Here is a 12,941-nt window from a genome sequence, read left to right as displayed (position 1 = left end):
TGTGTATTTTACTACAATAAAAAAAACTGGAAATAAAAAAACTGGATCCCTATATTTCCACAAAATGTCATTCATTATATGATTCCCTTAACAGAAAATATCTACGACAGGGCTGCCTGGCTGCCTCAGCTGGTGGAGTGTGTGACTCTTGATCTCAGGAGTCATGAGTTCAAACCCCACGATGGGTGTGGAGCCTACTTAAAAATGAATAAAAATAAAATAAAAATGGGTGAATACTGTCTTAATAAAAAAAGAAAGAAAGAAAATACCTACAATAGACAAATTCATAGAGACAGAAAGTGGATCAGAGGTTACCAGGAACTAGAATGAGGGCAGAATGAGAAGTTACTGTTTAAAGGGTATAGAGCTTCTGTTTGGGATAATGATAAAGCTTTGGAAACACAGAGTGGTGATGGTTGCAGAACACTGTGAATGTACTTAATGCCACCGAACTGTACACTTAAAAATGGTTAAAATGGTAAATTCTGTTATGTATATTACAATAAAAGTTTTTAAAAAAGAATCTGTGCTCCTTATTAGAAAGAAAACCAGATTTCCACTCACTAAGAACATGCCGAGTTAACTGTTATATATATCTATACAATACTTACTAACTTACTGAATAAGTGAATGGTTAAGTAAATGTATCAGAAGTAATGCTTACAGAAAAGGCTGGCATAAGCACGGAGACATTAACATTAAACTGCTAACAGGAGGGGCCTCTGTCTGGCTCAGTACATAGTAGAGTGAGCGACTCCTGATCTCAGGGCTGGGGGCTCAAACCCCGCACTGGGTGTAGAGATTACCTAAAAATAAAAATCTTCAAAAAAATGCTAACAGGAAAAAGTAAGCTATAAAACTGTGCAGTGAATGGTTCTAACCATTAAAAATGTACACACTGGGGGAGAAATGAGGAGGAAATAAAGCAACTTAATAAAGGCTCTCTTCAGATAACTAGAGCTAGAAACAATTTGGGTGGGAAGAGAGGGAAGCTTCTGTGAAATGCACATATACTACTTCCACAATTAAAATTACTGTTTTGTGCCCCTTACCCAGAACAGTTTCAACCTAGAACATCCTGATCGTTTCAAAAAACAAGTCCTGAAGTTATGCATCCTTTTTAAGGTACTGTGATACCAATTAATAAGGGAAATAGGGCTTATTAAAAAACAAAAACTAATTGTGGAAGATTTATTTAGGTTGAAAGAAACCTTTGTGTTTCATTTAGCCCTAATTCCTCGTTAAATAGCTCTGACTTCTTTGCAACATAGTTCCAACCCTAGGTTGATCAGTGAACAAAGAAAAATTTAATGATGGTCAGCAGACCCCCACTTACACCTGCAGAGATACCTCTCTACAACCTCCAAACACAACACTGCATAATTCAGTGTACAGAGACACAAAAAGATCACTTCAAAGAAGAAAGTATTAAATAGAACTTATTATCAATAGATTATCAGTGTAGCTGATTACCAAGTCTAATCTAATCAATGCACATACTTCCTTTGGCTAAGCTGGTCATGTCCTTTAATTTCTCTATTTTAGCATCTCCCTAACTATGCTTCTCTCCACCACATTTCCAATTATTTTTAAGAGTATGTTCAATATCTCCAGAGATAACCTGTCTGGTACCTGCTCCAGCCACTTGCTTCTTTAAGCTTTCCCCTAAGATCTTGTTTCCTACTCAACTTCACCAACCCACTTCTGTGGCCATGCTCTAAAATTTGTCATTAATGCTTACTGGTGTAAAACATGTATTTTAGTAGTCTCATCATCTGACTACCATTTCCTAAATTCTAGCAAGTTTCTTCTTAATACTACTCAGTTTGATAAGATTTCTAATAACTGGGATGGCTAGTTCACTAACTTTACTCCTTTTCTACTGCATATAAAGATTCTTGAAGTCCTTACTTCCTTTTTACCTTATTTAGATCTCATGGTCCATTCTTTTATCCATATGCATACCTCCATAATTTCCTTCCCCTCCCTTAGTTTCCATAAAGGACTTACTTTAAAAAATGTAAACCAGTAAAATAATGCCTTCCTATTTATTGATCTGTAAAAGAACTGAATATGTGGGGCGCCTGGGTGGCTCAGTCGTTAAGCGTCTGCCTTTGGATCAGGGCGTGATCCCGGCGTTCTGGGATCCAGCCCCACATTAGGCTCCTCTGCTGGGAACCTGCTTCTTCCTCTCCCACTCCCTCTGCTTGTGTTCCCTCTCTCGCTGGCTCTCTCTCTGTCAAATAAATAAAATCTTAAAAAAAAAAAAAAAAAAGAACTGAATACGACTAGACAGGGAAGGAGGAGAGAAGGAGAAGGAGATTTTCTGCAAATCAATTTACCTTAAATTTATGACCTCAAAAGACCCCTTGCAATTTTCAGCAATCCTTACACCATATTTTGAGTCAATCTCATTTATCAGTCTGTGAGGGCTGTTTCTTAACTTTTTACTTCTTTAGTTACAGCCAGCCTCTACTTTCTCTTCCCCTTCACTAATGACCATCCTTATTTCCCTGAAAAAAGTAAAAACGAGAACTGCCTTATCGTCCTACTTCCAAATAGGACAACTTGGCTCTGTCTGTAGTCTTATATTCTTTTTTCTCTCTTTATTACCATGCATAAACTATCTCTGCTCTTAACTAAGGCTAAACTTCCCACTCAAACCATGGATTACATTTCCTCTCACCTGTTCAAGGTATTTGCTCCCCAAAATATACCTTTCTCCTTGCATCTTTAAAGTTTGGCACTTGGCTAAATCTTATTTCTAAATCAATAAGAAAAATCTGTGTTATCTATACAGTGAAGTCTCCCATCTTAATTTCTTCTCTTTTTTTTTAAAGATTATTTATTTATTTATTTGACACAGAGAGAGAGAGAGAGAGAGCCAGCGAGAGTGGGAACACAAGCAGAGAGAGTGGAAGAGGAAGAAGCAGGCTCCCAGTGGAGCAGGAAGCCCAATGTGGGGCTTGATCCCAGAACCCTGGGATCACACCCTAAACTGAAGGCAGGCGCTTAAGGACTGAGCCACCCAGGCGTCCCTCCCATCTTAATTTCTATATACTTTACCAAAATACTTGTTAAATGAGTAAATTACTCAATTAATTGTTCTTAGGAATATGCCTCTATTTGTTTCCTAATTGTGAAGATTATCATATTTCATTCCTCATCCCCCAGTCCTTCTAATCTTTGGAAAAGGAAACATATATTTTCTTTTCTCTTCTTTTCTTTTTTAAGATTTTATTTGTCAGTGAGAGAAGAAAACATATTTTCTAAAGTTTCAGGCCCCTGATGCTAGAAGTGCTCTTAATATGGTATTAAGTCTGAAGTAAAAGGGAGGGGCGCCTGGGTGGCTCAGTCGTTAAGCGTCTGCCTTTGGCTCAGGTCATGATCCCAGAGTCCTGGGATCGAGCCCCGCATCAGGCTCCCTGCTCTGCTGGGAGCCTGCTTCTTCCTCTCCCACTCCCCCTGCTTGTGTTCCCTCTCTCGCTGGCTCTCTCTGTCAAATAAATAAATAAAATCTTAAAAAAAAAAATAAAAGAAGAAGTAAAAGGGAATAGTGTGCATTAGTCTTCCTGAATGATTCCTATTAGTTGAATGTAAAGATTTTGCATTTTGGACTACATTTTTTTTTATAATGGACATGAATTCTACCAACAAATAAAATGCTGGAGGACAATGCTGACAAACCTTGCTTGGCACAGTAAAGCAGAACAATAAAAATGCAAGCTGATACTATGAAAAATGATCATAACCATCAATGGGAAAATCATAACTGTCCGTGAATTTTAAAAATGTTATCACATTAAAAACACTCTTACTATTGGTACACATGTTCAGTGACATGAAAAAGTAAAATTAATACTCATTTAGTTTACCATAAAACATTAGAAGCACTGAAAATTAAGTCTTCTTTATTTGTAAAACTTTTAAAAATTTTTTATGGTATTTTTAGAAAAGATTTTATTTGTTTATTTGTCAGAGAGAGAGAGAGTAAAGCAGGGCAAGCAGCAGGCAGAGGGAGAAGCAGGGTCCCTGCTGAGCAAGGAGCCCAATGTGGGACTCAGTCCCAGAACCCTGAGATCATGACCTGACCTGAAGGCAGACGCTTAACCGACTGAGCCACCCAGGAGTTCCTGTAAAAACTTTTTTTTTTAAGAGAGGGGAGAGGGGCGCCTGGGTGGCACAGCGGTTAAGCGTCTGCCTTCGGCTCAGGGCGTGATCCCGGCGTTATGGGAATCGAGCCCCACATCAGGCTCCTCCGCTATGAGCCTGCTTCTTTGTCTCCCACTCCCCCTGCTTGTGTTCCCTCTCTCGCTGGCTGTCTCTATCTCTGTCAAATAAATAAATAAATAAATCTTAAAAAATAAATAAATAAATAAATAAAGAGAGGGGAGAGGGACAGCGGGAAAGGGAGAGATTCTTTTTTTTTTAATATTTATTTATTTGGGAGAGCACTAGGGAGAGCAGAGAGCACAAGAGGGGAAAGGGATGGAGAGGGGCAGAGAGAGAGGGAGAAGTAGACTTCCTGCCGAACAGGGAGCAATGTGGGGCTTGATCCCAGGACCCCGAGATCATGACCTGAGCTGAAGGTATACGCTTACCCAACTAAGCCACCCAGGCGCCCCGAGAGAGAGAGAGAATCTTAAACAGGCTCCACACCCACTGCAGAGCCCGATGCAGTGCTTGATCTCACAACCCTGAGACCATGACATGAGCCAAAATCAAGAGTTGGACACTTACCCAACTGAGCCATCCAGGCGCCCCTGTTTTATTTTTTAATTATATGTTCAAGATGGTCTGCTTATAGCCAAATGCTCTGGGGTCAAAAGAGGCATGGTGCACTGGTAGCTCTGCCACCCCAAGCAGCTGCCTCATATCACAAGTACGGAGTATTCCAAACCACCACCGACTCCTCTACTCCTTGCCTGTGACCAAATCACCACCAGAGTAGCTCTCGGATGGCAGGATATCCTAGTGGTTTTACCACATTTCCAATAATACTGTAGTACCCCTTTTATTTGACTATGGCCATCCCAGCTCTGCATGATCAGCAGTGGCTAAGGCTGAGAGAAGCTCTGAATGGTCAGCAGTTTCAAAGGGACAATTAACTCTGCACTTCAGCAAGTCCAAATCCAAGTCCATTCAGATCAGGGAGTTGCTGGGCACTGCCTCAGATTTTGCAGTGCAGCTCACTCTAAGTTACTTCAAGGGGCTTCAGGGAATCTGCAAACTCCGAATATTTACATGCAAAACTGTGCATAACAAATAATTCACTTACAAAATGGACAAAGGATCTGAATAGACATTTCTCCAAAGACACACAGATGGCCAATATGCACATGAAAAGATGTTCAAACAGCATCAGTCATTAGGGAAATGAAAATAAAAACTACAATTAGATGCCACTATGCAACACTAGGGTAGATATAATAATAACAAAAAGGGACAATAACAAGTGTTGGAGAGGATGTGGAGAAAATGGAACCCTCACATATTGCTAATGGGAATGTAAAATGGTACAGCTGCTGTGGAAAACAGTTTGGCAGCTCCTCAAAAAATTAAACATTGAGTTGCCATATGACCCAGCAATTCCACTCCTAAGGGGACACATCTAGGAGGACTGAAAATATGTTCAAACAAAAATGTGTACATGAATGTTCACAGCAGCATTAGTCATAATAACCAAAGGGCAGAAACAATTTAAATGTCAATCGATAATTGGATAAACAAAATGTGGTATAACCACACAATGAAATATTATTCATCAACAAACATAATGAAGTACCGATATAGGCCACAACATGGATGAACCTTATGAAAACACATGCTTAATGAAAGAAGCCAGACACAAAAGGTCACATACTGTAAAAAGGGCACATACTATATGAATCCCTACTAGTGGTTGCCAGGGGATGGAAGAGGGGAGAATAAGGAATGACTGCTAACATGCACAGGTTTTCTTTTTGGGGGACATGAAAATGTTCTGGGATTAAAATAGTGGTGATGACTACACAACCTGTGAACATACTAAAAACTACTGAATTGTACTCTTTAAAATGGTGAATTTTACGATACGTGAATACTATTTCAAAAAAAATTGACACTCTACAAAATAATCAGCCAGTCCTCTTCAAAAGTTTATAGTTGGGGCACCTGGGTGATTCAGTTGGTTAAGCCTCTGCCTTCAGCTCAGGTCATGATCCCAGGGTCCTGGGACTGGTAATGCCCCCCGGCCCCCACAATGGGCTCCCTGGTCAGTGGGGAGCCTGCTTCTCCCTCTGCCCCTCCCCCTGCTCGTGCTTTCTCTCCCTCTCTCTCTCTCTCTCAAATAAATAAATAACATCTTAAAAAAAGTTCACAGTCATGAAAGACAAAAAAGACTGAGAACTGTCTCAGACCACTAGAGACTCAGGAGGCTTGTTAACTAAATGCGATGTGGGAAGCTGGGTTAGATCCTGAAACAGAAAAAGGGCACTGGTAGACAAATGGCTAAATTTGAACAAAGTCTATAGATTAGTTAGTAGTACTGTATTAATGTTAAATTTCTTATTTAGATAATTTTAACGTAGTTATGTAAAATGTTAACATTATGAAAAGTTGGGTGAAAAGTATACGGGAAGTTTGTGTATTATTTTTGCAAGTCTAAAATTATTTCAAAATAAATTATACAAAAGTTAAAAAGTTAAAAATGTAAAGAAGTTAAAGAGTTAAAAAATGTACATAAAAAAAAAGCGCACATGATGCAAGTCAGGTGCTGGTAAGTTCTTTCTGTAAAATGCCATATAGTAAATACTTTAGACTTTGTGAACCATATGGTCTTTGGGGCAACTACTCAACTCTTCTGCCAAAAACAATATGTAAATTAATGGGTGTGGCTGTATTCCAATAAAATCTTATTTATAGTTTTAATTTTCCCATAATTTTCACATATCACAAAACATTATTCTTTTTTGGATTTATTCCCCATTTAAAAATGTAAAATCCATCCCTAGCTCACATGCCATGCAAAAAAGGGCAATAGAGACAGATTTGGCCCACATACCATAAACTGCAGACTCTCTAGATGAGAATTTGCCAATGTGAGGGGCACGAGGGTGGATAAGTCCAGAAGAGCATGCAACTCTTGATCTCAGGGTCAAGAGTTCAAGCCCCAGACTGGGTGTAGAGATTACTTAAATAAATTTAAAAAAATTTTTTTTTGTCAATGTGTGCTTCAGTTAAAAAGAAAAAGTGCTGCACGTCAATTAAGTTTGGCAACACTAGATTAAACAAGCTTAGATATGTTTATTATAGAACATCTCAGTCTATTTAATGTGGTACTATACACTGAGAAGACCCAAGAAAAGATAATGATATACAGCATTTCCAAACTTTATTTTACTGGAACACTTTTTTCAGAGGCGTCTCTTCAGAGTAGTGGCCTGAAGAACACACTTTGGAAATGCCAATTCAGGTACTTTTTTAAAAGGAAAATTTCAAGTTAAGTATTATAGACATCACCAAATTACAATCATTTTACCCAGCACCTGGATAATATCTGAATAAGCATTTCACAATGTGGTTTTTTGTTTTTTTTTTAATCCTCGGAAACACAAACAAAGCAGGAAAGTAAACAGAAGCAGGAAGTCTTGGCTCAAACACAATCTATTTTTCAGGAGGGGGGTAGGATGTGAGCAGAATTGGGTCATAATATGGAATCTTTGCCCCATAGGGCAATGTAAGCATTCTTACAGATTTTGAAAAAGCGACCTGCTTTTAGGAACTTCAACGTTTGATTAGAAAACTAAAGATAGGGGCGCCTGGGTAGCGCAGTCGTTAAGCGTCTGCCTTTGGCTCAGGGCGTGATCCCCGCGTTCCGGGATCGAGTCCCACATCGGGCTCCTCCGCTGGGAGCCTGCTTCTTCCTCTCCCACTCCCCTGCTGTGTTCCCTCTCTTGCTGGCTGTCTCTCTGTCACATAAATAAATAAAATCTTTAAAAAAAAGAAAAAAAGAAAACTAAAGATAAGCTAGGGGTGCATGGGTGGCTCAGGTCATGATCTCAGGGTCCTAGGATGAGCCCTGGGGTTCTGTGCTCAGCTGGGAGTCTGCTTGTCCCTCTGCCCGTCCCCCCAACCCTGCTCCTGCTTTCCCTCTCTCAAATAAATGAATAAAATCTAAAAAAAAGAAAAGAAAAGAAAAGAAAACTAAAGATATGCCAGAAGCATTACCTGTAGATTATACATTAGGGAGGATGATGAACTGGCAGGCAAGTCAAGTCCCTAAGAGTACTGGTTTTAAATGCTGGATGAAAAGTTAGCTGACAGACTGCAAAAATTCTCTCATTAGACACAAGAGCTATACAACACATTGCTCGAGAGAGGATTAAAGAGGGATTTATGTCCCGGGGAGGAAAGGCTGGCCTGAACAACCCTGAGGGGCCCTTCTGACCGAGGGTCCTCAATTCTGTGATCCAAAGAGTTCACTGGCTTCTCCTGATCAAACACAAAGTCTTTAGCAGCATTTCCAAGTTATTCTAAGAACATAAGCAACAAACCAATGGGGTGGGGTACCTCCTCATTCAACAAACGTTTACGGAGCCCTTATCAGAGGAACCATTCCAAAGTCCCTGAAAAAAGAATGGTGCACAGGACAACCAGGAACAGATTACATTAATTCATACCCACTGGCCTTACTTTTAGAAAATGTAGGCCACGGGGGATGGAGGAGTCAAGAAAAGAGGGCAGAAAAAAGAAAATCAGCACCAGAAAGACTGAAAATAGTTACTCAGAATCAGACATTTCAAGTTGGAAAGGGCTTCCATCTAATACCTATCTACCTCCTTCAACAGGGAGTTCATTACTTTTGGAGGCAATCCATTCCATCGCTGGTCACGTCTGACCAGCATTAAGTTCTTCTACTAGGTCAACAGAATCCGCCTATTGGTCCTAATTCTGCCACTTGCAACCCGAAAGATAAAAGTGAAGCACTCTTGGGGCGCCTGCGTGGCGCAGTCGTTAAGCGTCTGCCTTCAGCTTAGGGCGTGATCCCCGTGCTCTGGGATCGAGCCCCGCATCAGGCTCCTCCGCTGGGAGCCTGCTTCTTCCTCTCCCACTCCCCCTGCTTGTGTTCCCTCTCTCGCTGGCTGTCTCTCTCTGTCAAATAAATAAATAAAATCTTAAAAAAAAAGAGTGAAGCACTCTTCACCATAACAATTTTCTTCCGTTTTTAAAGACAGTTTCTTCTACTGTTCTCTTTTCTGGGCTGAACATCCCAATTCTTCCAAAGATCCAGAACCGGCTCCAGCCTCAAAGCAAAGAATGGATATCTAGTACTCATAAGGGGAAAGCGCTTCAAATCAGTGGGCTTCGAACGTCAATATGTACAGGACCCCCGAGGTGTATGTTCAAAACGTTCCGAGGTTCCGACCCAGATCCTAAATCACAGGTCTTATTTGAGTCTTGCACTGTAAAGCATGCATCCCGGGACATTTCAAAACAGACCAGCGTAAGAACCATTATTTTGAGGAACAGTGCCCTGTTTTACAAACGAGGAAACTGAGGCTCAACAAAGGGAATGGACGGGGCCCATAACGCACAATTGGCTCTAAGCGGCCAAGTTTCTCGGCTCTCTCACTCCCAAGCCCAACTCTGTTGACCACGTTTTCCGGTCTCGGCCTCTCCACCCGAGGCAAAATCATTTAAAACACATCCACCTGAGAGAGGCAGTCCGGGCCAGGGGCAAAAACAGAATTAGAGTGAGTCCCTGCCGGGAAAGGAGAGCTCGTGGGAGCCTTTTCCCTTCTCTCAGTTTCCCAAAACTGTAATCACAGGACGGAAGACCACAACGCCAGCCGGACCTCTCTTCTGGGGCGGAGGGTCCCGGGCAGAGCCAGGGTTGCTGTCTCTGCGCCGCTGGGCCAAGTGTCTCAGCCTGTGGGCCGGGTTAAGGCAGAAACCCTGCCCGCGTCCCTCAACCTCGACAGCCCCTAAGCTACCACCCGAGCCCACCACGTACCTGCCTCTGTTCAGCTAACGCCGCTGAGGCCACCCCGGCTTATCCGTCTGTCCGGCGCCCTGCCACTCAGTTCCTTCAGGCTGTCCGGTAGGACCTGCGAGCCCTCCTACGCAGACTCCGGTCACCTGACACAAACCCTCCCCTCTCCGAGGACTTCCGGCCACAACCGGAAGAGGTTGGTCCGCTGCGCTGTTCTCCCGCCCAGGTCAGAGGCTCTAAGGTTCCGCCTGTGGGCAGGAAGCGGAGAAATAGGGGCTGTTCGGTAGCTTTTCGAAGATCCTGGGTCCGGGCAGGGAAAGTACCAGATAAGTTTGGAACATCTTGTTGCATCAGAGTGTAAGCATGTTGGGAATCCGAATGATGAGAGCATGTTAAAGGACACAGGAGCTAACTTGAAGGAGATACCACTGGCCAAATCGGGGCAATTTGAGCCTCAAAATACATAATGACAGTGACAGAATATAACTAATGGAATAAAATGGTAACCCATGCAGTCTTTGCTGATATAAATAAGGAAGTAAATAAATAGATAGGGAAACGGGAAAACCCCTCCTTTTAGTAGAATGCCAACTGACAAAACCGATGGAGTTAGAAAATCAATAATGAATAGTAAAACTAGAGGAACAGGGTAATTACACATTAAAAGTGTCTCCCATAAATTACTTATTGATTACAAAAGGAAAATGGTAATTTTACAGAGGTATAACCTCAACAAGTGAATCAAAGTGATCAAAGTTAACATTACAGATTATAGCTCAAGTAAAGATCATTTTCCTTCCAATAAGATGCACTGAAAAGGACACAACATCTCTTCTGTGATATTTCTGTCAAAAATGTATAAATCAAATCTCATGAGGAAGCATGAAATAAACCCAAGTCGAGGGCACTCTACAAAATAACTTGGTATTATGAAAGACAGAGAAAGGCTGAGGAACTATCCTGGTTAAAAGAGATTAAAGAGGCATGACAACAAAATGTGGTGTGTGATTCTAAATTGGATTCTGGAAAGGGCAGGTGGGAGGCAAAATAGGTGTAATGTACAATATTGGGACAAGTGACAAATTTGAATATGGATCGTGGACTACCTCTTAATGCCTATTGTATCAATGTTAAATTTTCTAAATTTGATCACTATATTGTGGCTATGTTAAGAGAATGTCCTTGTTCATAGGAAATATTCACTGAAGTATTTAGGGGTAAAAGGGCACAACGTCTCCACCTTAATTTTGGATCACTCCGAGAAAAATGCGTGCGCGCGCGTGTGTAAGAGGGGGCATGATTAAGGAAATGAGGCAAAATATAAATAAATAGTTAATCTAGGTAAAGGGTACATGGGAGTTCCTTATATGCTTTTTGCAACTTTTATTTAAGTTATTAAAATTTATCCCCCAAATGGAGGCAGTTCCTGGGTTTTAGCCAATTTACTTATTTATCTATCAAACATTTGTTTGTGCTAGGGACTGGTGATAAGAGACAAGGCAAGATCTTTATTTTCACACCTAGTGGGAAAAATATTGAACATGTGATCACAAAACTAACAGACTACTTATCCTGAAAATAATAATAGCTAACATTTGCTGAGCTTAACTAAGCACACTCCACACAACAGTTCATTTGACCCTCACAGCAGTCCTTTGAATGGTTTTGGTGGTTACCTCCATTTTACAAATGGGTAAAGGAAAACTTTTTAAAGTTTACACAATTTTATCATTTAGTTAAAAATTTCCAGGGACGCCTGGGCGGCTCAGTTGGTTAAGCGTCTGCCTTCGGCTTGGGTGGTGATCCCAGGGTCCTGGGATTGAGTCCCGCGTTAGGCTTCTTGCTCACTGGGGACCCTGCTTCTCCCTCTTCCTGCTGCTCCCCCTACTTGTGCTCTCTCTCCCTCTTTCTGACAAATAATAAATAAAATCTTTTTCAAAAATTTTCCAAATCGCATACTGATAGGTGGTGGAGCTGCAATATATACCCAGGCAGTTGTTCTCTGGAGTTTTTTTTTTTTTTTTAAAGATTGTATTCATTTGACAGAGAGAGAGTCAGCCAGCGAGAGAGGGAACACAAGCAGGGGGAGTGGGAGAGGAAGAAGCAGGCTCATAGCAGAGGAGCCCGATGTGGGGCTCGATCCCACAACGCCAGGATCACGCCCTGAGCCGAAGGCAGACGCTTAACCTCTGTGCCACCCAGGTGCCCCTCTCTGGAGTTTTTGACATTTTCTTTATTTCATTAATTCAACAAATATTTATTAACTGTCTACAATTATCCCAGGGACTGTAGCAGAGGTTGAGTCCAAGTAGGTGGTGAAGGCGATGGATGAAATAAACTCATAGATGAAATTCCTCCTCTGCTTGTCTTCTTTTCAGGTTACTATGAACAGGGAGTAACACGGGAAATGTTTCCAGCCACACAACTCTGGATCTGGGTTCGGGCTCTGAGAAAAATAAAAGCTGTCCCTGGTATCCAGGAGCTGGCCTGGCACTCACAGTTAGGTCTTGGTGTTCTCCTGTTGAACAAAAGCCCTCCCCCAAATTATTTAACATAAGCCCAAATCCTAAATGTCCTTTCCAACCCTCTGTTACTGAGATGCCCCAACATTCCTCATGGTTTGCATTCCCCGCTTTGTGATAACAAGTAATAAAACCAACCTGTCCAAGCCCAGGTGTGTTCCTGGTGGTCTTTGACTGGAGGGCATTGAAAGTTCCCACGCTCACTAGCTGTGTGAATGTAGATGAACAGTTTCACTTATAGAAGCCTCCATTTCCTCATTTGTCTAATAGGGAAATTTATTTCTTCAGCAGATTATCGTGAGGATGTAGACAGGCTTAGCACGGAATGAGCTCTCAGTATACTTTAAAAAATTCCTGCTTCAGCTAACTCCTTTGAAAAAGTCACAGAGTACCATTTTAGTGAAACAACATGGGAGCACCAGCTTCAATTAAGATGAAGTTATCAA

The sequence above is a fragment of the Ursus arctos genome, unplaced genomic scaffold (genome assembly GCF_023065955.2).
Source record: "Ursus arctos isolate Adak ecotype North America unplaced genomic scaffold, UrsArc2.0 scaffold_65, whole genome shotgun sequence".
Taxonomy (NCBI): domain Eukaryota; kingdom Metazoa; phylum Chordata; class Mammalia; order Carnivora; family Ursidae; genus Ursus; species Ursus arctos.
The sequence above is the reverse complement of the archived record's forward strand: the minus strand, read 5'-3'. Positions refer to the sequence as shown.